The sequence below is a fragment of the Schistocerca nitens genome, chromosome 3 (genome assembly GCF_023898315.1).
Source record: "Schistocerca nitens isolate TAMUIC-IGC-003100 chromosome 3, iqSchNite1.1, whole genome shotgun sequence".
NCBI classification, from domain to species: Eukaryota; Metazoa; Arthropoda; class Insecta; order Orthoptera; family Acrididae; genus Schistocerca; species Schistocerca nitens.
Window position 1 is genome coordinate 58,881,010 of NC_064616.1, and position 26,225 is coordinate 58,907,234.

Sequence of the window (26,225 nt, forward strand, 5' to 3'; positions counted from 1 at the left end):
CGGGCAACTTCTGTCCATGGCGCAACTTCTGTCCACGGTACTCTATCAAACCACATTTTACTGGTTCACGAATCAACTTCCTTCATCAAATACTCTATATACACACGATTTGTGAACGTTATTTCTCTGTCCCACACAGCACAGTATAATAAGTATTGTACTGGCTCGACCAGCCAACAATATTGTTATTTGCTATTGGTGTCCAAAGCTCGAATCCTTCAAAAAGAAGACGAAGGCGATTGCCAGAAGCAGCTCAACCAGTGCATACCAATATGCACTGGAAAAGACGCAGCAAAAGAAGATAGGTAGATGACGGGTAGCATCCAAGTCAGAATCCAACAGCGACGTTGCAAACAAAGCCCTCTGGGGATAATGAAATACAGAGAATACCATCAGAATAAATCCCCAGAAGGCTTTCCTTCAAAGGTGCTAAAGGTTTTGCACATGTTCAGAACGAATTTATTAATTCTATTGCCTTCAACTAAAATTTTATTTAGGAAAATTTCCAGTTTTTTTTCGTTCACTTTATTCAGTAAAAGCCAAGTTGTTACAAGGAAATTGTGGGCCAGGGTTCATTTCCCTTATTTTCTTAAATTCGATTTTTTTCTGAAATTCACACCTTTTCAGAAAAAAATCGAATTTTTGTAAGAAAATAGTTAGCCATAGCTGAAAAAGTGAAGATAGTAGTGAATAAGTGAAGGTTCTAAGTAAATTTTCCTTTGAAAAAATGAGCCAGAACCTACACTTATTCGTTGTTCCTTCGGATCAGACTCTCAGTTATTACTGGCGTCGTCAACTTAATGATACGGTGGCGTCGCTGAGTCAACACGGTGCTTGAAACTTCAGATATCCCACATTACGGCAGTTTACGTATTTTCACCTACTTCTAGTGGTCGACTGGACAGTTTAACCTCTGCTTCCCTTTTGTTAATTGATGTTATTCCTGCCAGCTTCATTGACCACCATGCTGTTTCAATGATCCAGGGCCTCTTACACACAGGTGAGTTTCAGCGGCGCTGCTGAGCAGCGTGCGTCGGTCCCCGTGGTCTTTTTTGTTTATTGCTTAGCAGTGCTGCTGCTGCGCGTAATCGGCGCTGCTCACGCCGTGTACATTTCGCTCAGTCGATAATATGGACTCAGACGAAGAAGTATTGGTTCTGGCTTTGTTGATCAAAAGAAAATTCAGACACCGACGTCGTAAACGTAAATACTATCAACACCCAATGCGCACTACTCATACAATGTATGGACACTTCTATACTATATATAGTGAGTTACGTGAAGACAGTGCCAACTTTTTTAACTACTTCAGGATGTCAGTACCGACCTTTGAGGAACTACAACATTTGCTGAAAACACATACTGCACGCCAGAACACTTGCATGAGAAACAGTATTTCTGCAGAGGAAAGGTTGGCCATCACATTAAGGTAAGTACAGATAGTTAACATAATATGAGTTTAAGTTAGGAATTTGTGTTACATAAGAAAATTACAATATGTGTAGACATCCTAAAAAAATCTTCCTACACTGATGTATTATGTCCCACAAAATGCGTTCCATTTACATTTCCCTGTGATAACAGCCACGTTTCCATGAGCATTATGTCTGTAATGTATTTTTGCAGCACACTCATAAATTCGATTTTTGCATTAAATTGCTTTTCTTCAGGTATGGCATTGAAATGAGATAGCAAAGACAAGAGAAATAATCTATCAGGATCTCCCTCCATTAATTTTGATTTCTTTTGAAAACTTTCTGCAAGTATTCGAAATAATTACTGCTCTTCTGAGAGTCTCTTTTTGGAAACGCTGGATAGAGCCTGACGCAGTAGGAGATGGTTCTTCATAAGTGCTTGACTCTTCGTTTAGTCATATTGTCCGTTTCTTTCTCAGCAGGAGGTTTAGTTTCACAGACAGGCGCTGAAAACGAAAGAAGCTTGAAGAAAATGTACTGCTTAATGGCATCTGCTGCTCAAACCACTGTACACTTTCTCTGTTTTTGCAGCTCTCGAGTGTACGAAACTCTTACATTTTTCTACCTCTTTTCTAACTGTGTTGCTGAAATAAAAAGATATCTTTTTCTGATTTCAGGTATCTTGCATCAGGAAATACATTCAAAGATCTACATTACACGTATAAATGGGGAATTTCTACCATCTCATGCATAGTAAAGGACACAGAGTCGTGCATTCCTGGCATGCTAGGTAAGCGCTTTCACATACGAGTTTTCAGTAGTGAAAATAACTCAAATAATTCTGTTATCAGTCCCCTGTGTTCTGGAAACATTAATGTTTCTTCCGCAACTCGTTTGTCTGCAATGGAGAAGCTGCAACCCTTACCGCTGAGCTAAGAGCTGCTGTCAAGCGATTCGCGTTGTGGAGCGCATATGTATGCGCATGCGCATAGGCGAGATTTTGAGCGACTTGGGGAAACTGTGAGGCTTCCGCTGCCCTGTTAGTTAGCTCACGTGTGACCTGCGCATGCGCCGCAGGCAAGCTCTGAGCCTTCCTCTGCCAAAATTTTTTTCAGTTGAGAGTCAAGTTATTTTTTTGTAGACTTTCCAAGTTCAGAAAACAATATTTTATTCTTTGGAGTGAAAGAGAAGTTTGAATTAGAATTGTTCTGTAAAGACGTTCGAAGTTAAGAACACAATATCAGTATAATGTAAGTGTGGTATTCATTTATTTATTTAAGGTTTCATTGTGTTGGTTTGTTGATTATGATACGATGAACAATTACACTCTTAAATGTATGAGACTGATACGTCAAATTAATATTTACACAAAACTTTTTAAATTTGTAATTTTGCTTCAATCTCATACATATATCACTGATATATAAGACTGTAGAAATGTCTCAGGAATCGTAAAAATTTCATTTATTAATTACGTTTTCATTTATTCCCTCTAATTAAAGTATGATGGAGGCGGTGTGTATAATAGAACAATTGTTGCGAAGACCGTTTCGTCTAAGGGGTCTAAACGAGAACCAGGAAATTGAGCAATATGTTAGAACTGCCTAATCTGATGGCAATTCATAAAGACAAAAGTCAAGAATATTTCCAAATGTCTCAATATAGCAGGACAGACTGGATCGCAGGAAATTGGATGTTTAACAAACTTTTTTGCTGGCCATGTTTGTTGTTCGCAAAAGGACAAACTGTATGGTCAAACAATGAATGTAATAACCTCTGGGCGTTGGCAAGGGGGAGTATCATATTACACTGGATAAAATGAGTCAAGAAATCAGCAAACATATTTCTTCAACAGATTCACTCATCTTTTTATAATTGTGTAGCAATATAGGTTGCAATGTATTTCAAATACATTTAATAAAAGAATAAGAGTGGCAATTAGCTTACTATCTAAACCAATAAACATCATTTAACTTGAAATAAGCGTCTTATTATTTATTAATATACTTTGGATGTATATTAATGTATGAATACCACTTACAATAATCAAGAAAGCTAAATATGCCGGGTATGCCTACCACTACTTAAACTGCTGACCCTAGTAGACACGATTTTACCCTGTCTCCAAAACAGTTACCAAGAACTCCTTTAAGCAAAGCCAAATTTGACCAATTTGTCGGTGGAAGACCCTAACTCTCCTTTTGTTAAGTGATATTCCATTCCCCCAAACCCATCCCCTCCCACCCATTAGCCACCCCACCCCTTGACCGACTTCTAGAATCACCCCTGAACAACCTGAACAATTTGCACTGTGCGATACAGAAACACAAGAAATCTCAGTTTCATATTTTATCTGTGTGCAACATAAAACTTTCGGCACTACATGTATAGCTATTCAGCATGATACACAGTTACGGATTGATATTGCGCATCATAATGAATCTTATGGGAAAAATAAAGAAGTGTTGAAAAGATGACGTTGTATGAGTGATTGGCGTTGCTTTGTTATTAGACGAAACATCATATATAAAAAATTCTTCTCAACTCTCAACTACTGGAGGAGTTAATGAAAGGTTCATCTCATTTACTGATGGTAGTGTAGATAGAATAGCCAATGGGTTGCTTCACTACGTGGTTAATATTGCCGAAGAAATTGATTTAAGTCCAAAGTAGGAGTATATGGACTATCAGACCAATTGTGTGATTGGATTGAAGAGTTCTTAGATAACAGAACGCAGCATGTGGAGAGAAGTCTTCCGAACTAAGAGTGATTTCAGGTGTGCCGCAGGGGAGTGTCATAGGCCCGTTGCTATTCACAATATGCATAAATGACCTTGTGGACAACATAGGAAGTTCACTGAGGCTTTTTACGGATGATGCTGTGGTATATCGAGAGGTTGTAACAATGGAAAATTGTACTGAAATGCAGGATGATCTGCAGCGAATTGACATATGGTGAAGGAAATGCAATTGTATCTCAATGTAGACAAGTGTAATGTGCTGCGAATACATAGAAAGAAAGATCTCTGCGACAGTATAGCAGGTCAGCAACTGGAAGCAGTTAATTCCATAAATTACCTGGGAGTACGCATTAGGAGTGATTTAAAATGGAATGATCGTATAAAGTTGATAGTCGGCAAAGCAGATGCCAGAATTCATTGGAAGAATCCTAAGGAAATGCAATCCGAAAACAAAGGAAGTAGGTTACAGCACACTTGTTCGCCCACTGCTTGAATACTGCTCACCAGTGTGGGCTCCGTACCAGATAGGGTTGATAGAAAAGATAGAGAAGATCCAACGGAGAGCAGCGCGCTTCGTTACTGAATCGTTTAGTAATCGTGAAAGCGTTGCGGAGATGATACATAAACTCCAGTGGAAGACTCTGCAGGAGAGACGCTCAGTAGCTCGGTACGGGCTTTTGTTGAAGTTTCGAGAACATACCTTCACCGAGGAGTCAAGCAGTATATTGCACCATTCTACGTATATCTCGCGAAGAGACCATGAGGATAAAATCAGAGAGATTAGATTCCACACAGAGGCATACCGACAATCCTTCTTTCCACGAACAATACGAGACTGGAATTGAAGGGAGAACAGATAGAGGTACTCAAAGTATCCTCCGCTACACACCGTCAGGTGGCTTGCGGAGTATGGACGTAGATGTAGATGTAGATGTAGATGCAGAAGTTGGTTGCTCAAACATTTGACCGTGCAGCTGTGATGGCCGGCCATTCTGGTGGACTAAGAGCTAAAGTTCAAGAACTGTATTCAAAGGCCATATTTGTTCATTGTTTTAGCCACAGCTTAAATCTAGTTCTGTCTCAGTCATTTTCTTGCATAAGAGAATGCAGAATATTTTTTTCATACGCTAACAGGTTTGGGGTCGTTTTCCACAAATCCTCGAAAATAAAGCAAGCACCAAATGAATTTAAAGTGAAAATAGTGCCAAGACATGCTCCAACACAACGAAATTTTTCATCCCATTTGGTTCACACTGTGAAAGATCATCAAACCCCATTTGTTGAATTCTTGGAACACGTACTGGATGAAAGCTCAAATTGGGACAACGAAATAGTAATTGCAGCACAAGGATTTTTGAAATTTATTACTAGCCCTGAAACACCTTTTTACTACTGATATTCAGCAGAATATTTTGTTTCACAGATGTACTCTTCAATATTCTTCAGTCTAAACACCTAGATATTATGTATTGTTCACAAAAGATTCAAGATACGAAAAGGGAAACACTGAACCTCAGAAACCAGGCTGATTTGGAGTGTAGAGACGATCAGGCATAACATGCTGATGAACCTCCTGCTAAACGACAGCATTGTAATGTACATCCCTCCATTTTAAGACGGTCCCTCCACTGTGTATTGTTGACAATATAGTTCTGCAAGTTTGAATTATTGCATCAGCTTGAATTCATTTGTTTATAGGACCCAAATATATATGAAACGTACAGAACAAATTTCCTTACATCTGTATTTGAAGAACTGAGACAAACTCATAAGGATGTGTTTAGTTTCGTTCGATTGAAAAATGTACTATCCATGTTATACGCAAATGAAAACCTTACTAATGATCAGTGAAGAGCAGACAATTAGATACGGCTTTGCCTGAAGTGTATAGAGCAGGTTTACTTGTTGTTACTGTCCCAAGCATAATTCCATCTATAGAAAGATCTTTTCCTGCATTAAGAATAATTAAATCGTACGAAAGATGTACACAGAGTTAGCAACGTCTTTATGATTTGGCACTCCTATCCACTAGAAGCGGATGTTCTTCACAATCTAAGAAGTAGGCATACATTATATGATGATGTAATCACTGAGTTCTCCAGGCAAGAAAGAAGAATGGAAGTAACTTACAAATAAAAATGAATATTAATTGAGTTACGTGAATAACTGTAACATTTAATTCACTATCCGAAATTTGTCAAGTTCATGTATCAATAAATAATGTGTTATGTGTGAGTAATAGAATCTCATTCCGATCCTTTCCGTACATTGTCCCAAAGCTCAAAATATTTTTTCCAGCATACCCAGCATTATATATGACCGCACGCCCCTGAAAAGACAGTTGTTAAAATATTTGGAATGTTCTGAAAGAGTCTACATTTCCGATTCTTACTGAAGAAAAATGGTTCAAATGGCTCTGAGCACTATGCGACTTAACTTCTGAGGTCATCAGTCGCCTAGAACTTAGAACTAATTAAACCTAACTAACGTAAGGACATCACACATATCCATGCCCGAGGCAGGATTCGAACCTGCGATCGTAGCGGTCGCTCGGCTCCAGACTGTAGCGCCTAGAACCGCAGGGCCACTCCGGCCGGCTAACTGAAGAGGACTAGTTGAATATTGCAGAAGGTTTCAAGACAAATGCAGATTTTCCAACATGCGTTTGGTTAATCCGCGGCATAGTGGCTCACTTTACTTTAAAGACAAAAATTTTTTCTCAACTTTGTTACCAGCAGTTTGTGATGCAAATTATAATTTCGTTTACAAAGATGTCGGGTCTCACGGCAAAAGTTCAGATTCACAAACCTTTAAAAACAGTATGATATTCAATAAGATAAGAGAGAACAGACTGAACATTCCTTGACTGAAACAGATAAGTGCTGGAGGAGAGCCACTGCCATTTACATTCGATGGTGATGAAGCATTTGGTTTGACGGTATATATGCAAAGACCCTATGGTGGAAATAATTTGCCAGTCATCAAAACGATGACTGATTCCCCGGCCGGGAAAATTTCAGATCGCATATTAAGTACCTCTACGGGGAGGAATTCAACAGATAAAGATACTGGACAAGTTGCGGAACAAGAAGGAGCGACTGCTGTGCTCACTTGCGTTCCTGCTTAGATGCCGAGACGCTAGTGTCGTGCCGCCTTTCGCCAAGGTAACGCACCACATAACAACTGCAGCGGCCAGGCCCATCAAGAGACGAGCCAGCTTAGCGCTGGTAAGAGAGAGAATTCATTATACTCGCCGCTGCCTGGATGACACTTCGAAGAAACTGCTGGATGTCCATCTCAGGATATCTTCAGTTCTATCACCCATATCATGGGAATGGGCTGACGCTACCACCTGGACACAAGCAGACGGCGTACGAAGAAAAGCTACGAGTAAGCAGACATCGAAGTTTGAACGCCTTGTAGCACGACAGAAGACTACGCAAGAACCACCTAAGCATACTGTCATCAACCTTACAGGAAGAACTATCAATGACGCAGCAATGTCGGTGCTCCAGAAAGGACTCAACTTCACCCCGACCCCGACATCTCTACCGATTGTGGACATTATAAGCAGTGTGGAACAGGTTACCTACACTCTGCCAGCCAATGAAGCAGAAGAAATACGTCGTGAAACGTGCCGTGCGCTCACCAGGGCCGCACCACTGAAACAGAACATCTCGAAGGAGGAGAGAGCCGCCATCCGCGAGTTACGCAGCGATCCTGAGTTGGTGGTCTTGCCCGCTGACAAAGGCAATGCTACAGTACTGCTTCTGCACTCAGAATATAAGAGAAAAATGTACGAACTTCTCGATGACGCAGCGTACAGAAGGATAGAAGGAGACCCGACAAGTCGCCTTCAAAGGACAACCGTTGAACTTCTTCGCAGTACCTTTGATGAAAAACTGTCAAGAAACATCGACCACGAGCGGTTGCACCGCCACGACTGTATGGGCTACCAAAGGTCCACAAGGATGGGACACCTATGCGTCCAATAGTCAGCAACATAGGAACAGCAACCTATGAACTGGCCCCACACCTGACGGGTCTCCTTAGTACATTTGTGGGAAAATGCGAACACCACATCCGTAATTCCATCCGCTTTCTGCAACGTATACAAGAACTCCGGCTCCAGGATGGCGACTTGTTAGTGAGCTTCGACGTAGTGTCCCTCTTCACTAGGGTACCACTGAAAGTCTCTGTCGATCTGATAAGTAAGAAATTCGACAACAACCTAACAAAGCTCTTCGAGTTCGTGCTCACCTCAACATACTGCCTGTTCGACGGAAATTATTATGAAGAGACAGATGGCGTCGCCATGGGATGCCCGCTTTCACCGGTTGTAGCCAACTTTTTTATGGAGAATTTCGAGGAGAAGGCACTAGAACAAGCCAAACAAAAACGAACTTGTTTCTTCCGCTACATGGATGACACGTTCGTTGTTTGGCCACATGGACAGGACAGCTTAAATGAATTTCTCGAACACCTCAACTCACTGCACCCCAACCTACAGTTCACGATGGAGGTGGAGCAGGATGGTGCCCTACTGTGTTTTAATGTCCTCGTGAAACGGAAACCTTACGGCAAGCTGGGACACAGTGTATACAGAAAACCTACACACATCGATTTGTACCTAAATGCCTTCAGTTGCCACCACAGCTCCCAGCGTGAAGGCGTTTTGCGCACACTTGTTCACAGGGCACGATCGATCTGCGATCAGGAGAGCCTTCGAGCAGAACTGCAGCACCTAGAGACAACATTTGAGAAAAATGGGTACAACCAGAAGCAAATAAGACACGCACTCAGACAGACTGCGCCAAGAGAACAAGAAGAAGAAACAGAAGAACACAAGTCGTTGGCGTGCATTCCGTTTGTCGGAAACACCTCAAGGGTTGAGGTGTTTCCTCACAAGGGTTCAAACACCTGGGGAAACACAGTGTGAAATGTGTATTCCGACCCTCTGCAAAAACCTTGACTTTACTGGGTTCAGTGAAAGAAGACCTAGGCCTTCGAAAACCAAGCGTTTATCAAATTCCCTGTCATACATTGGGGAGACAGTCCGCACTGTAGAAGAGAGGTGCCGCGAACACAAGCGCCATACTGAATTACGCCAGGCCACTAAATCAGCTGTGGCTGACCATTGTATAAAGACAGGCCATGCTATGGACTATGAAAAAACATAAATACTCTGTCAATCCTTCTACTTCTGGGGCTGCGTTATTAAAGATGCCATCGAAATCCGACTACAGGACGATCTAATTAATAAAGACAGCGGCCTTCAACTTATTCAGGCTTGGAACCCTGCACTCAGCCTGGAGAGAAAGATGCGGTCCAGAGATCGAGGACCGCCCCCGACGGCGGCAGCAGGGAGACTGCAGACCCCAGTTCAGACCCAGGCGCCGCTTCCCCCACCACCTCCAGTAGCCGCCGCGCCGGCCGCACCGAAGACACCAGGAGAGGAACGGTGGAGGGGGTAACGGCTAGTATATATGGGGCGCCGAGAGGAACAGCACAGCATCCGTCAGGAACCACCTGAAGATGGCAGCATGTACGTCTGCCGAAATATTGTGGAGAAATTACGACGCTACCCGGTCGGATACCCGAGAACTGTTCAGAAGGATATATAATTATCGTTTATCACGAGCGAGGCGTTTCATAGAGATTACATTTGGAATACTCAGCGACAAATGGAAAACATTCCATCGTCCACTCAATGTTTCAACTGATTTGGCACCAGATATAATAATAACGTGCTGCTTATTTCATAATTTCGTTCGTAGTGGATATGAGTATACAATCGAAGACACACTGAACCTCGTTGGACTACATGGAGTTGAGGAAGACCTAATGCCGAACAAGGAACAAATCAGCCACTGTTATGAGAGATAAATTTGCTGAATTCTTTGCAAGTGAAGAAGGTGCAGTGAGTTGGCAAAAAAATGGTTCAAATGGCTCCGAGCACTATGGGACTTAACATCTGTGGTTCAAAAATGGTTCAAATGGCTCTGAGCACTATGAGACTCAACTGCTGAGGTCATAAGTCCCCTAGAACTTAGAACTACTTAAACCTAACTAACCTAAGGACATCACACACATCCATGCCCGAAGCAGGATTCGAACCTGCGACCGTAGCAGTCGCGCGGTTCCGGACTGAGCGCCTAGAACCGCTAGACCACCGCGGCCAGCTTTTATCTGGGTACTTATAATATTTGTACATAATAATGTCACATATTGTACATATAATTCTAAATACATACATTTTTCCAGAATGAGATTTTCATTCTGCAGTGGAATGTGCGCTGACATGAAACTTCCTGGCAGATTAAAACTGTGTGCCGGACCGAGACTCGAACTCGGAGCCTTTGCCTTTCCCGGGCAAGTGCTCTACCAACTGAGCTACCCAAGCACGACTCACGGCCCGTCCTCACAGCTGTACTTCTGCCAGTATGTCGTCTCCTACCTTCCAAACTTTACAGAAGCTCTCTTGCGAACCCTGCAGAACTAGCGCTCCAGAATGAAACATCCCCCAGGCTGTGGCTAAGCCATGTCTCCGCAATCTCCTTTCTTTCAGAAGTGCTAGTTCTGCAGGGTTCGCAGTAGAGCTTCTGTAAAGTTTGGAAGGTAGGAGACGACATACTGGCAGAAGTACAGCTGTGAGGACGGGCCGTGAGTCGTGCTTGGGTAGCTTAGTTGGTAGAGCACTTGCCCGCGAAAAGCAAAGGTCCCCCGAGTTCGAGTCTCGGTCCGGCACACAGTTTTAATCTGCCAGGAAGTTTCACATACATTTTTGGTTTTAGGAATCTGTTGTTTCATTTGCAAATCCTGGAATAAACATTTCACACAATTCTTCCATGATATGCGTTTGACAATTCTATTGCTGTATTCGCTACATCTTGAGCCCCAAGTAGCAGGACGCATTTCTTCCTCACAAATGAAACGCTCAGTATCCAAACTCATGGTGCTCTGAGAACGACTAATACGCTAATGAAACGCCATGTGTGAAAAGTAACAGGTGTGGAAACGCCGCTGCCAGCAGCGGGCAGCCGATCGTGCACAGATGGTCGCGCGGTTGCCCCTGCCGCTGGCATATGAATCGCCACGAGTGTAAATGTCCCATCTATTTGCACTATGGAACGCTGACCGCTGCCGCCGCGCTGCTGAGCAGCGCTGTCGGAAATCGCTCGTCTGTAAGGGGCATCCCGCAGTGTGTACATTTTTCTCGTCCTGTTTGGAAGCTAAATATTTTACATCTGACGGACCCCTCTCGGGGTAATATCATCGCTGACGGTATCCCTCACTTATGGAATGGTGGGTTGCCTTGTCAAACCTCGGCTTCGCACTACACTCATGCGGTTTAGTGCTGGTAAGGTGGCTGACATGAGGAGTACTCGGCAATTCTATTATGGTGCCCTTCACGATTCTGTGATAATGCTTGAGGCATCCCTCTGAGAGCCAGGGGTGTTCACCGCGTGAAGGCGAGACTCATGCAGCTCAAAAGACTGCTTTTGGATGGTCTTCGTTTGCGCTCCCAGCCACTTTCAGTTCTCCATTATGAGTTGGCGTCTCTGTATATCGCATTCGGCTTTGGACGCGATCTCGAAGGATTTGTCTCACTATCATTCGTTATATGGATGTGAGTCGTTATCTCAACCTGATATAATGTGTGATCTTTTCTAGTACTTTTCAGATCTTTGCACTGGAGTGGAATCAGGCGGTATATTGTCCCCTGATTTTACTTCTCCTCTTGCTAGTGTTCTTACACCAGCTCTTCCTGAGGAGTTTTTGGCAGCTTTTCACTTTGTAGTTCGCTCTCCTGCTCATAAATCTCTGGGTTTGGATGGTTTCCCCAAAGAATTTTATATTCGATTTGGCGTTTGGTAGGAGATACGATAACATATACGGTGAATGATGTGATGCAAGGGCAACGCCTCCCCCACCCCCTTTCAAAGTCGGATGAATTGTTTTAATTCCCAAGAGGACGCCATTTTGCTTGCTGACATTGTCGCGCTTTATCAGAGTTGTCATCTGGGTCGCACTCTCGTGATTCCCGTTGCTATATGTCATGATCTCAGCTCGTTTGCTTTCGCCCTTCCTCTGTCGGAGCACCACCTCTTATTGATTTTACTCACTCGTTTGACCGAGTTAGTCATGATTTTCTGTTGCGACTATTGACAGCTGTTGGTTTTAATGTAGCTGCATGACAGATGATCATCCCTCTAATTACTGGTAATAAGGTGTCTATTGATGTGGATGGCTGTGTTGAGATGTCCTGCAAGGGAGTCCCCTACCTATGTAGGTATTATTACCGTTTCTGGAACCCTTATTGAGGTCCATGGCTGCTCGATTGGATGGCTGGACGTTGGCAGAAAGGTTTATCCTCCTGGCATATGCCAATGGCGTTATGGTACCTCTTCGTTCTCAGGACGACATATCGGTGCTCAAGGATGGTCTGGATGCTTTTTGTCGTATTATGGGAGCACAGGCTAACGACCGGAAATGTCGGATACTCAGTTTAGGCGATTTGACATGGTTGAGATTCCATGGGCTGTAGCTGTCGCCCACCATCAATTTTTGGGTGTAACTATTGATCGTTGTCCGATGAAGATGGCTTTGTTAAATTGCAAGTCCGTCGAGGACAGGATTCACGGAGTGATCCTTGAACACAAGCGTCGCACCTTGAAAACTTATGTGTTGAGTGAAGCCTATTTTGTTGCACACACATTTCCCTTCCTGTGATGATGTCCCGAAAGTTACAGCGATTATGGGGCTAGTTCATCTGGTGAAGATCTGCTTTTCATGTGTACTATGAGGTAATGACGAGACCCCAGTTGTAAGGTGTCAAACAAATAACGCACCGTACAATGAATTCCTGAAACAGTTCCGGTTAACTCGATATGTTACATGACAGAGTTAACATGAAACTGTACGAATCTTATTGATAGGCAAAGCGAAGCGTATAAACAAACCGACATTTCGTGAATAAAAACCATTAACACTCACACTAGTAATTGCATGCAAGTAATTTCCACCTAGCAGACACAATGAGACGCCTCAGCCACTGCGTAGGCCACCGGCAAAAGCGGCACTTGGACCTGCATTTAACGACGACCGTTCGGAAAGCCTTTCTACAGGAACACGGCTGGAGATTGCAGATAAATATCTGGAGAAACCCAACTCAAAACATTATGACTCACTGTAGACACTTGCGTTAAAACTCAAATGAAAGAAAAAGCTGTTTATCTCAGTATTACGTAGTAGAAGCTAAAGTCTGGCCTACGAAAGCTCTAGTGGGTGCGAACTCTCTGACTGGCCAAAAAGAAAACGCGTGGCCACCAGATCTGATATAGGCAAATTGCAGACAGAGTAATTGGCATCTTCTCTTGCAGAAAACCGTCGAGTGCTGGAGCAAGGCGACTCGCGTCGCACTGAGACGACTGAGACGATGGCGAGGGTCATCATGTGAACACTTGCTCACACGCTGGTCTTAACTCGTAAGGAGTCAAACTGCGAAGTCTCCTAGTAGGGAGAATCGCACCGAGCACTGACAGTTAATGCTTGCGAATAATGTGAGGGCAACGACGTACGCGATAATCCAGCCAAATAGTGTGTACCACGCAAATTAAATTAGCTAGGGAATAAATGGGAGTCTCCGCTTCACCAAAGACTTCGGAAATGTATCTGACTGGTGCTGAACAGTCGAGAGAGATTTAGAACAGATTCTCAGGTTCATAGCTCGCACAGTCAGTTGCCACTGCTGCCGCCGACGCAAGGTAAACACGCGCGCTCGCGCCACGCCAGCAAGTGATACTCAATTGACACTCAGAACTGCGGTTGTCTCCGTGTCTCCTATTTTTTTGTCCATTCATCCATGACCTGTAGTTAAACATATTCACGATTGTCGTGATGCAGAAACGCGATATATCCGATCTAACGAAAAGGATTTATCAGCAACTGTAGAGTGTTTTATATTATGGACTGTTGAATAGTTTTAATTGTGTACTGATTTTTGATTGCTCTTTGGGTGTTTTCATTGTGGATTTTAGCGTAATCGATGTCTCTGGCCACAATTGTATTTAAATTGTTTGTATGTTTGTCGACATCGTCAACAACCATCTTACCATTAAGGAACCTTATAACAGTCAGGAATTTCGCTTCACAGCAGTGAACACTCAGTGTCAATATTTTACCATCCTGTACGTAATTTTGCTAACATTGCTATGTCATGAAGTCATACTTGGAGTAAAAACAAACCTTAATAAGGAAAATTAGAGATTTTCAATTTTTGCTAACAAGTACACTATTTGATCAAAAGTATCTGGACAACCCCAAAAAATATGTTTTGCATATTAGGTGCATTGAGCTGCCACCTAATGCCAGGTACTCTATACATGCGACCTCAGCAGTCATTAGACATGGTGAGAGAGCAGAATGGGGCGCTGCACAGAACTCAAGGACTTCGAACGTGGTTAGGTGATAGGGTGCCACTTGTGTCATACGTCTGTACGCGAGATATCCACACTCCTAAACATCCCTAGGTCCACTGTTTCTGATGTGTTAGTGAAGTGGAAACGTGAAAGGACGCGTACAGCACAAAAGCGTACAGGCTGACATCATCTGTTGACTGACAGAAATGGTTCAAATGGCTCTGAGCACTATGGGACTTAACATCTTAGGTCATCAGTCCCCTAGAATTTAGAACTACTTAAACCTAACTAACCTAACGACATCACACACATCCACACCCGAGGCAGCATTCGAACCTGCGACCGTAGCAGTACCACGGTTCCGGACTGCAGTGCCTAGAACCGCATGGTCGCCGCGACCGGCTGACTGACAGAGACCGCTGACAGTTGAAGAGGGTTGTAATGTGTAATAGGCAGAAATCTATCCAGACTGTCAGACAGCAATACCACGCTGCATCAGGATCCACTGCAAGTACTATGAAAGCTCGACGGGAGGTGAGAAAACTTGGATTTCATGGTCGAGCAGCTGCTCATAAGCCACACATCGCGCCGGTAAATGCAAAACGACGCCTCGCTTGGTGTAAGGAGTGTAAACATTGGACGACTGAACAGTGAAAAAACGTTGTGTGGTGTTACTAATCACGGTACACAATGTGACGATGCGATGGCAAGGTGTGGGTATGGTGAATGCAAGGTGGGCGTCATTTGACAGCTTGTGTAGTGCCAACAGTAAAAATCGGAGGCGGTTGTATTATGGTGTGGTGATGTTAGAAGCACCTTCTTGCTTTCCACTATTGAAGAGCAATTCGGGGATGGCGACTCCATCTTTCAACACGATCGAGCACCTGTTCATAATGAACGGCCTGTGGCGGAGTGGTTACACGACGAAAACATCCCTGTAATGGACTGGCCTGCACAGAGTCCTGACCTGAAACCTACAGAAGACCTTTGGGATATTTGGGAATGCCGACTTCGTGCTAGGCCTCACCGACCGACATCGATACCTCTCCCCAGTGCAGCACTCCGTGGAAAATGGGCTGCCATTCCCCAAGAAACTTTCCGGCACCTGATTGAAGGTATGCCTGCTGAGAGTGGAAGCTGTCAGCAAGGCTAAGGGTTGCCCAACACCATATTGAATTCCAGCATTACCGGTCGTGGGCGCTACGAACTTGTAAGTCATTTTCAGCCAAATGTCTGGATACTTTTGATCACATAGTATAGTCACTCCCGAACCCGTACACTAATATCTGTTAGCGATAACGTTTCCTTTACAGGTAGTGTAGTTGAAAATGGTTCAAATGGCTCTGAGCACTAAGGGACTTAACATCTGAAGTCATCAGTCCCCTAGAACGTAGAGCTACTTAAACCTAACTAACCTAAGGACATCACACATCCATGCCCGAAGCAGGATTAGAACCTGCGACCGTAGCGGTCGCGCGGTTCCAGACTGAAGCGCCTAGAACCGCTCGGCCACACCGGAAGTGTAGTCGAACCTGTAACGCCGGAAATGCATATCCTCCTATTTCCATCTATTGTACTATAAATTCATTTCCTTTATTTGTTACCTGAAGATATGACATTTCTGTGTCTTTATATATTGTAATTGCTTTACTATTTGTTAATATATATATATATATATATATATATATATATATATATATATATATATATATATATATATATATATATATATACTCCTGGAAATTGAAATAAGAACACCGTGAATTCATTGTCCCAGGAAGGGGAAACTTTATTGACACATTCCTGGGGTCAGATACATCACATGATCACACTGACAGAACCACAGGCACATAGACACAGGCAACAGAGCATGCACAATGTCGGCACTAGTACAGTGTATATCCACCTTTCGCAGCAATGCAGGCTGCTATTCTCCCATGGAGACGATCGTAGAGATGCTGGATGTAGTCCTGTGGAACGGCTTGCCATGCCATTTCCACCTGGCGCCTCAGTTGGACCAGCGTTCGTGCTGGACGTGCAGACCGCGTGAGACGACGCTTCATCCAGCCCCAAACATGCTCAATGGGGGACAGATCCGGAGATCTTGCTGGCCAGGGTAGTTGACTTACACCTTCTAGAGCACGTTGGGTGGCACGGGATACATGCGGACGTGCATTGTCCTGTTGGAACAGCAAGTTCCCTTGCCGGTCTAGGAATGGTAGAACGATGGGTTCGATGACGGTTTGGATGTACCGTGCACTATTCAGTGTCCCCTCGACGATCACCAGTGGTGTACGGCCAGTGTAGGAGATCGCTCCCCACACCATGATGCCGGGTGTTGGCCCTGTGTGCCTCGGTCGTATGTAGTCCTGATTGTGGCGCTCACCTGCACGGCGCCAAACACGCATACGACCATCATTGGCACCAAGGCAGAAGCGACTCTCATCGCTGAAGACGACACGTCTCCATTCGTCCCTCCATTCACGCCTGTCGCGACACCACTGGAGGCGGGCTGCACGATGTTGGGGCGTGAGCGGAAGACGGCCTAACGGTGTGCGGGTCCGTAGCCCAGCTTCATGGAGACGGTTGCGAATGGTCCTCGCCGATACCCCAGGAGCAACAGTGTCCCTAATTTGCTGGGAAGTGGCGGTGCGGTCCCCTACGGCACTGCGTAGGATCCTACGGTCTTGGCGTGCCTCCGTGCGTCGCTGCGGTCCGGTCCCAGGTCGACGGGCACGTGCACCTTCCGCCGACCACTGGCGACAACATCGATGTACTGTGGAGACCTCACGCCCCACGTGTTGAGCAATTCGGCGGTACGTCCACCCGGCCTCCCGCATGCCGACTATACGCCCTCGCTCAAAGTCCGTCAACTGCACATACGGTTCACGTCCACGCTGTCGCGGCATGCTACCAGTGTTAAAGACTGCGATGGAGCTCCGTATGCCACGGCAAACTGGCTGACACTGACGGCGGCGGTGCACAAATGCTGCGCAGCTAGCGCCATTCGACGACCAACACCGCGGTTCCTGGTGTGTCCGCTGTGCCGTGCGTGTGATCATTGCTTGTACAGCCGTCTCGCAGTGTCCGGAGCAAGTATGGAGGGTCTGACACACCGGTGTCAATGTGTTCTTTTTTCCATTTCCAGGAGTATATATATATATATATATATATATATATATATATATATATATATATATATATGTCGATGTATAATTGGTTTGTTTTGTAAATATTATTTGTATTTTTCGCTAGGTCTTGCCTAGGGAAAACTATGCTATCGAACGAATACATCGATAGGTCGTGTGGAGAACCAAAGTGTTTAGGATCTTTGGTAGTGTTAACTCTGCCGCGTGGAGCGCGGGCAGAGTAGACAGAGTCTGGCTGGGGTAGGGCGGTGGAGCAGGTGTGTCGTGTGACGCTCCCGTGAGTTGCCGCGCTTTCGGGGTTTGACAGCATATAATTGCTTTCGACTTGCTGTGATAGTTTCTGATACGGTGTCGCGGACTGGAAGCATTAGCTGGCGCACATCAAGAGCCCGTTTCGCCTGTGTCGAGATGAAGGCACGCCAACATCCAGCTTCTGCAACAGCGACGGCCGACAATGAGTGACTGTCGACACGTCCTCGACCGACGACTTCAATCCTTCAATCAACCAACAAGGAAGACTGGAAGCACGTAAAGTTTTAGAACTGTATGGCAGACCTCAGCTTTTCAAACTGTTAAGTTTTTCTCACTAAATTACAGCAACTTAGCATGAACCTTTGTTGCTCATTGTCCCTACTGCATTACCAAGCAAGGTCCCTTCCCTTTCCGGAATGAACCCGAGTGTCGTTGAAATTCAGACGCCAGCATTAAAGTAATATCATTCCATTTCACAGCTTTAATTTCAATGTTCAGTTAAAGTATTCATAGCTGGCTACAATATTTTATATTACACAAACACAAATTAAGAGTGCGAGTTTTGTTAGCATATTTTAGCTTACCTGTGACTGCAGCTTAGCTTGGTACGTACTAAATGTTACTATTGTTAATGGTTCAGAATCATTTAATTCAAGTTCAAAGTTAAACCTCTTATTTCTAAATTGCGTAGATTCAAGTAGCTTTTGAGATGGTTGTTGAGGTAGCCCAAGACTAACCTTATTTTACTGAATTTCGTAGTGCTTCAGAAACAAAGCTCACCAGTAATTTCAGTCACTAAAAAAACTAAATTAACTTTCAATTTTCCAGTTTTATTAATTCTTTTGCTAAATTAAGTCAGAGTGTAGCGAAATTTATTACTTCTGACAAACTTTCAGTTTTCACGCAACACTTGTCAACCTTCAGTTGCCACGTCTTTAGTGCTAATTATATGTGCAATAACCTTTCTTTTTCAGTTATTATAGTAGTTGTCCATAGGACTGGCGACCGTAATTTTCCCCAAATCTCAAATATCTAATTAACGCCAAATAATTGTTAACGTGACGACCGCACATTTACTTTCTTTATTAATTTTACCCTTTTCTCAAAATTAATTTCCATCAATTTCATTTGCATTTTTCCTTTCATTTATATGTAACCCTTTCCTCCCTCTTCACCGACAGATTAACTTCGGTGACGATTGCTTTTCCCAAATTTCCATTAGGTACACGCGGTTTAATTTTTCACAGTCATTGAGGTCTATAAGTGAGGGGGAAGTTACACGTGGCGACCTGGTGACAGGACAATCTTCAGATTTGAGGTTGTTCTGGACACGAATTTTGTATTGTGCAAATCTCGTAACAAAGTACTTGTTACGAACAGGCCGTTACGTCAGCGAGAATAAGTAGTGGGAGTAATCCTAATTATATTTGAGATTTGGCATTTATATTGAAAATTATTTAACTGAGTGAAGGCAAGAATTACCAAAATTTGGTAGACTTGGATACGGAACAATCGGTCGAACAGTTTGAAACGCGCACCGCGGTATCCATTGTTTAGGGGCAGGCGGCTAGCATGAAAGACGCGACCGCCGAAACGCAACAAAGAGCAGAAATGGAATTCCAAACTTTAGAAAATGTTCCCGAATACGGAGGGACAATTAAAGAGGCACCCGGTACGGAAGTAAAACCGCTGGTTTCCGGGAATTTAGCTGATTTATTGAATGCTTTTATTAACGAAATCAAGGCTCAGTCTAGTAAGATAGAAACTCAATAGGCAGAAATTAAAGCTCAGGCTGCCAAGCAAGAAGCTCAGTCTGCCAAGCAAGAAGCTCAGTCTGAAAAAATTGAACGGAAGCTGGACAATCAGAACAAAGCTATTAATGTTGTTAACAACAATGTTGGAGTTGGTAACAGAAAAGTTGATAAAATCAAAGAAGATATTGTTGTGATTAATACCGAAATCGGTAATCTTAAACAGGAAATGATAAGCGTTCAGGCGAAAATTGCGTGCGTAAATACTCGTTGTTATTCCGAAATTAGCAGAATCGAGAAAAGTGTAGGAGAAGCAGTTGCTCCGATCATCGAGAATAAGGTGACGGAACAAATTCAATTAGTGAAAAAAGAGGATCAAAAGAAGGTGGAAACTTTAAAGGCTTTAGTATCCGAAGTAGATACCAAAGTGAGGAAGCAGGCTAATACCTGCGAAGAGAAAAAGAGGGAAGTGGAAACGCTTGCGACAACCACTTGCCAAGTAATTACGAGGGTTTCGGAATTAGAAAAGAAACTTGACGAAAAACAGAGCTATGTGACAATCTGTGCACATAGTTCGGAATTGTTGACGAAAGAGGAGCGGTTCGACCCCTTGAAAAAAGGCGGTGTACACGCAACGGATTTCATTAAAAATTGTGAAAGAGTTTTACCCAGATCATGGACTAATGAGAGAAAAATTAATGCGGTTATTGACGTGTTGGCTGGTGATGCCAAGCGTTGGGGCTTAAACCTCAACATCACGAACCTGACTTTTGACGAGTTTAAAAATTTGTTTCTGGCTGAATACTGGTCAGAGCAAAAACAACAAAGTGTTTGGCGCGAATTTGTCGTATCGAGGCCTTTCGATGCGATTTCGCGCGGCTCGATGAAGGAGTTTTGTGAGGGCTTGATCCGCAAGTTGGAATATTTGCTTGATCGCCGCACGGAATCCGAAATAGTCTGGGAACTCTACAAGAAGCTTCCAGATGATACAAAACGCTACGTAGGAAGCAATTACAGGACAATCAATGATTTTCTGGAAAGAGTTGAGGACGAGGACAATTGGCGCAATAATCGCGACAGTGGTAGAGGCCGTGGTAACAACAACGGGTACCACAGCAACCACAACAATTATAACTATGGGAATAATGCATACTGCTATCTTGGCAGCAATAACAATAGTGGTTCGGGCCGTAATGACAATCGGTACAATGCAAATAATAACAGGAATGACGGAAACCTGTATCATACTAGCGTGATACCGGCTTCGCTGAATAGTAATAACGCCAGAGGGTGTGATCAGCCGCCTCAGCAGCATCCGGGGAGCGTATCTGCTGGGACGAGACAGGGAAACCATTAGCCGCGCCGGTGAGGGGCCCACCGGGCGTGGAGAAATTTTGGCGGCCCAATAACAGCAGAAAGCCGAGGTGTCGTCGTTATGAAAATTCCGTATGGAATAATCAACGGCGGGAGAGCGTGCCAGTGTTAGGAGAAAGGAGTGCGCCCAAGAGTAGTAGATCAGCTGTAGACACGACAGTAGAAAATACATTCACTGCCAGTGAGAACAATTTAAGTAGTGTTCCGGAAATCGATTATAAAGTGGCAGCTGTAACACCCACAGTGGAACTGGATATTGAGTTTAAGAATGATTCGCAATTATTGAGAGAAGATCAGATGTCGGATAACACGTCCGTCATCGAGCGAGGGGATGCAGAGAGGGATGAGGTCTGGTTAAGGCAGTTCGGTCGCTTATACGACGAACTAAGAGATTATAGGGGCCTGTACGGGAGAAGTGTTTATGGGGAGCGCGGGCAGGATTTGCCGCGTCTCGTCCCGCACGAAGATAGTGTTTGTGAAGTGATAGAAAGTTCTGGCCCTAACTGGCAGACTTTACCAGAAATAGTTGATGTTAATGGGGAGCAGGAGCAAGATTCGTCGTGTTTCGTCCAGCAGGAGTTGGATGTTGAAGTAGTAACGGAAAGTTCTGGCCCTAACCGGCAGACTTTACCGAAAGTTATAGTGGTAGAAGTAGCCGACCCATCCTCCAGTTTAAACATTGCGAGAGTATTAAGGAGAAAGATTATGAAAATTTTAGTGATAGCCGGACACGATTGGTAGAAAAGCACGTAGATTACAGCGTGTATTAGGTTAGAGCTGACGTTATACGGTCAGACGGTAGCATTATGGGTTGCACAGAACCAGAGGAAGTAATTGCAGAAACTACTGGGCACATTCCTCCAGGTAGATTGGCAGATGAGATCAATCTGACCAAAGAGGAATCAACGAAGGTGACAATTAGTGAATTGATAGCAAAGCAATACTCACTAGTTGACGAGTTACCGGAAAAGGTTTCGGTATTGGAGGCGAAAATACAGACTAAGCCTCAGGACAAATGTGTTGAAATAAAAACTGTATGTGAACAGAGACTGAAAAAGCCGCCAGATAAGCCGGATTTAGGATCAAAGCCGGATGGTTTTTTCTGGAATGACCTGGATATAGACGAGGATTTATTGTGGGAAAATAAAGAAACAGTCGAGGATAAGTGTAGACAGATAGTAGTGTCTGTTAATATGCACGACCTACAACTAAACGTGTTGATTGACACCGGTGCAGAATTGAATGCTGTATCTGGGAAAATATTTCAGTTACTGAAAGACAGACCTGGTATCGTAGTTATGCCAGTAACAGGAGTGAAAATTATCGGTCCTACTGGGAAGGCCAGTAAACCGGTCACAAAACAGATTTTGGTCAACTTCGAGATATGTGGGGCACGATCTGAACAAGAGTTTGTCGTCGTGCCAGACTTAACTACGGAAGTAATTATCGGGTTAGATTGGCTATTAAAGTACCGTTCAGTGATTAATTGCGAAAGCAAAACTTTGACATGTACGTCACAAGATAAAACAATAGTAGTTAGTTTTGACGAGGCAGGAGATGGTGTGCATAGGCAATACAAGCCTATACACATTGTTAACTGGCCGGATGCCATTGACGTAGGTATGAATTTGAACTACTGTAACGTGAGGAATCTTGGCATTGACAATAGTGTAGAAAGTCAATTGGAAAGTATTATAGACGGTGTCTCAAACGTAACACACGAACAAAGACGAGGCCTGTATAAAGTATTAATGAGGAATAAGAGTGTGTTTTCAGACAAACCGGGACTTGTGGAAGGATATAAATGCAAGTTGCATGTAATTCCGCACGAACCATTCTTCTTGAGACCGTATGCTATACCGCTGTCCAAAAAGGAAGCAGTGCAACGGGAGATAGATAAGATGATCGAATGGGTAGTGATTGATAGAAGTACGAGTGCATACAATAACGGTTTGGTAATTGTAGCAAAACGGGATGGTAGTGTGCGTATTGTGATTGACGCACGCACGTTGAATAGGGTCGTTCAACGCGAAACAGACAGACCAGAGAGTATGGAGGAGATTTTGCAACGGTTTCATGACGTTAAGTTCATGACTAGCCTCGATCTGACGGCTAGTTACTGGCAAATAGAACTTGAAGAAGAATCTAGGCCATACACCGCCTTCTTGTTTGCGGGCAGGTGTTATCAGTATAGAGTACTGCCGTTTGGACTTACTATATCTGTGTCCGTATTCATCAGGGCCCTAGATAAAGTGCTCGGCCCGGTTTTGAGTTCAAGATTGACTGTATATGTTGACGACCTATTGTTGGCCAATGCCACTTGGCATGATCATTGTGACCTGTTAGATGAAGTTTTTAGAGCATTGCGCCGTGGCGGAATGACTCTAAAGCTAAAGAAATGCGAATTTGCGAAGCAGGAACTGAAATTTTTAGTGCATGTAATTACCACTGCTGGTATTACGAAAGACCCAGAGAAACTAGAGGCAATAAGGAATTGTCCTACACCCAAGTCTAGGAAACAGTTAAAAAGTTTTCTAGGGCTCACAGGATTTTACCGTAAATTTGTAAAAGGACAAGTGTTTAATCATGAAAATTTGAATAACCTCTTACGCAAAAATGTTCCGTTTGTGTGGACTGACGGGTGTCAGGCCGCTTTCGAGAGATTAAAAGACGAGTTGTTAAGATCTAACATACTATTTCATCCTGATTTATAGCTACCCTTCCATCTGGGAACGGATTCATCGAATTACGGTGTGGGGGTAGAACTGTTCCAGGAAGTTGGTGAAGGAGAGGATAAGGAACACCGGACGATAGCGTTCGCGAGTCGGACTTTATCAAAAAGTGAGCGAAACTACACGATTTCTGAGAAGGAGTGTCTCGCTACCGTGTGGGGATTCAAGAAGTTCAAGGGTTACCTATGGGACCGTAAGGTGATTATTCATACGGACCATAAGGCGCTCACTTATCTGAAGGATTGTAAACTACTTCACGAAAGACTGACTAGGTGGTCGCTGTATTTACAGCAATTTAACTATGACATCTGTTACGTAAAAGGGACCGACAATCGCGTAGCGGATGCGCTATCGCGGTTGCCCAAGTCTAATCAAGATGTATTGAAAGATGAGTCAGATGGAGTGGTCAAATTATACTATTTTAAAGAAGTTGAGGGACGTAAATTAATAGTGAACATCTGTAAGAATCTACGTCGTCATCAGAACGCGGACGGTTGTTTAAATATGGTGAAAACCCGATATGACGAAAGGAGTCCAGAAGGAGAGAAATTAAGGAAGTATTACAAGATATAAGATCATATCTTGCACATACGTAAGGGTGAAGATAGTAATATTTGGCGGGTATGCTGGCCCACCAAATACGTCACGGAAATAATAGACTACTACCATTTGGCGTATGGTCACTGTGGACCAAAGAAATGTACGGAAAAACTGAGTGAAGTAGTGCATTTTAACAACATGTTAAAACGCGTTACTGACAGAGTGAAAACTTGCGATTTATGTCAGAAGGTGAAGGTTACCAACTGTACGAGTCGTGGTCCTATGCAAAGTATAAAGCCTAACGACACCTTTGAATTACTGTGCGTGGACTTGTACAGACCTTTGCCCAAGTCATCAGGAAACTTTGCCTACATTTTAGTAGTGCTAGAAGCTTTTTCCAAGTTCATCAAACTATACCCGATTAGGAAAGGTACAGCCAAAGCTGTCTATAGCAAGCTTGTGAACGATTATTTTGTTCATATTGATAAGCCCAAGGCGATTCTATCAGACAATGGGGCACAATTTACTTCTAAGTTGTGGAATGATGGCATGGCAAGTATTGGGGTCAAAGTGATCCATATTTCAGCTTACTCTCCGGCTGGAAATGCCGCTGAGAGGTATATGCGCGAGCTAGGCCGACTTTGCCGTACCTATTGCCAACACAACCATAGGGCATGGGGCAAATATGTTGCAGAATTTGAGAGAATTATGAACACCTTGAGACACTACTGGATTTTCTCCAGAGGAAATCCTGTTGGATGACAGAAGTAAATGTTTAGTGGAAGAGATAATCAAATTCCCTCGACGGATTGACATTAGTATTGGTGCGAAAAAAGATCGTTTGCGAGAAGTAATGAAGCTAAAAGACGATGCTCGCATACGTCGTCATGACGCTAAAGCGCGTTTTGCTAAGTTTGCAATCGGAGACTTAGTACTTGTAAAAGCTCATGAGAAATCGAGCGAGATAGACAATGAAATCTCTAAATTTACGTTTGTTTATAATGGACCATATAAAGTCATTGGTATACCTCACACATATGCTTATTGCTTAGAGTATCCAAGCTCTAGAAAACTATTAGGTATACGGAACATTGTAGACTTGAAATTGTACCAACCAAGGATGGATTAATACCACAGAATGGGTAATTTGTACAGTATGTAAATATAGAGTGTAAGATTTAAGGGTTTGCTATGTTGCCATGCTTTTGCCGGACCAAGAGGTCATTAAAGAAGTTGTAATTAGTAAGTAATTAATTTTGATTAAATGATTTAAGAGTAACTGATTATTAATCAATTGAAAAATCCAAGCTGCTAGTTTAAGTTTTCAGCAGAGTCACAGTAGATTAAGGAATGTAAATATGATTTTGTAACTAGCTGTAAGATTTCATGAATATGTGATTTACTATTCTTGCCGATGTACTTAGACGCTGTTTCAAGTTTCAGGCTAGTTCATGCGTGTGATGATTGGACAGTGTTGAGTTATCCACTGTGATAGTGTTAATGGACTCCTTGAGATTACTCGGGAGTGAGTTTTTCCGAAAGAATTCAGTGAAACGGACGTCCTGGAAATGCCGTTACACAGGCCAGTGAGATCAAGCGTGCCGCACAGGCGGGCGCAACAGTACTGGCGAGGCGGAGCCGCTGTCGGCTCTTGTGCCGGTCGGCATTCTTTGTACTTGCGGGTACGGAAGGCGGAGTTGATTTTCTTCCCGGACAGCTGACGTGAAAGAATTCTGTTGTCAATATGTATGTTTTTTTTCGATCTGCTGTATATTATTTTCTTGTTTGGCGTTAAGTGGATTCTCATGTACTTTCTGAGTCTGTTTAGGTTACACGAACATCCTCAGACA